This window comes from Tenrec ecaudatus, chromosome 11 (genome assembly GCF_050624435.1).
Source record: "Tenrec ecaudatus isolate mTenEca1 chromosome 11, mTenEca1.hap1, whole genome shotgun sequence".
NCBI lineage: Eukaryota > Metazoa > Chordata > Mammalia > Afrosoricida > Tenrecidae > Tenrec > Tenrec ecaudatus.
This window is the reverse complement of record NC_134540.1, coordinates 118,351,864-118,352,902: the sequence shown is the minus strand read 5'-3', so window position 1 is coordinate 118,352,902 and position 1,039 is coordinate 118,351,864.

Genomic DNA, 1,039 nt, shown 5'->3' with positions numbered 1-1,039 from the left:
TCTGAGTACATTAGAGAAATAAATCCACAGAAACTGAAATGTATAAAAGAGAGCTTTAGATAAAGGGTAAATGCACATGGAGAAAAAATCCCAAACCAGTGCAGCCCAAGTGTACAAGTCCAACATTAGCCCATACGTCCCACACCAATCCACAATGTCCTCATCCATCTCAACAAAGACATGCAGTGTGGGTGGCTGCAGGTGGAAACAACTGCCCATCTGGGTTTCTGAGGTTGTTAACTCTTACTGGAATTGAAAGCGCCTTTTATGCGCCAGGAGCGGCTGGTGTTTGTAACCACTCAGTCACGAGGGTGCCATCTCCTTGTGCAGGACTACTCGTGATTTATTATCTACCCTAATGCTGCTTCAAGGGTGGTACATGGGTCGGTGATAAACTGTGACCTGTTTAAAATTTGTCCATTTGTAGCTAGGTACAGAAGGGAAAGTCAGAGTGCAGGTCACTGCTATTTCCAATGCCAGCAATGTCATGTAAAGGGCAAAGCGCGCAGCAGGGTGTGTAGACGAAGGACACACTGAGGATGACGAAATACAACACTGAAAACCTTATGCTAATCATGGAAACACTGTCAGGTAGTGAAGGACTAGTAAACCAAGGCAGAACCTTGCCAGAGAGAGGGCCAGATGATGAACACTTCTGATCAGATTAAAGGGGAGGGCCAGTGACAAAGAGCCAGGTCTTTTGCACGATGCATGGCCACGGGGGCTTCAGAGATGGGTTCAAACATCAAAAAGATATGAGGGTGGCCCAGGATTGGCAAGCCTTTCCTTGTCCTGTACATTGCGGTTGCTTTAAAGCAGACCAACTGGATAGTAGCTACCAACAAGACCAACCAAGGAAGAGGAAGCCTCTATGATCCCAGAAACAGACATCACGAGGACGTGTCAGGAGACTTTTATAAAAGTAACCAATGTCCTCTTCCCTCATCACGGAAAGCTGGGGAAGCACCATTGTCCTGGTTTACCAGATATTTCCCTGATGAATTACTGTCCAGCTGCCCATAGGAAGGAGAAATACCTA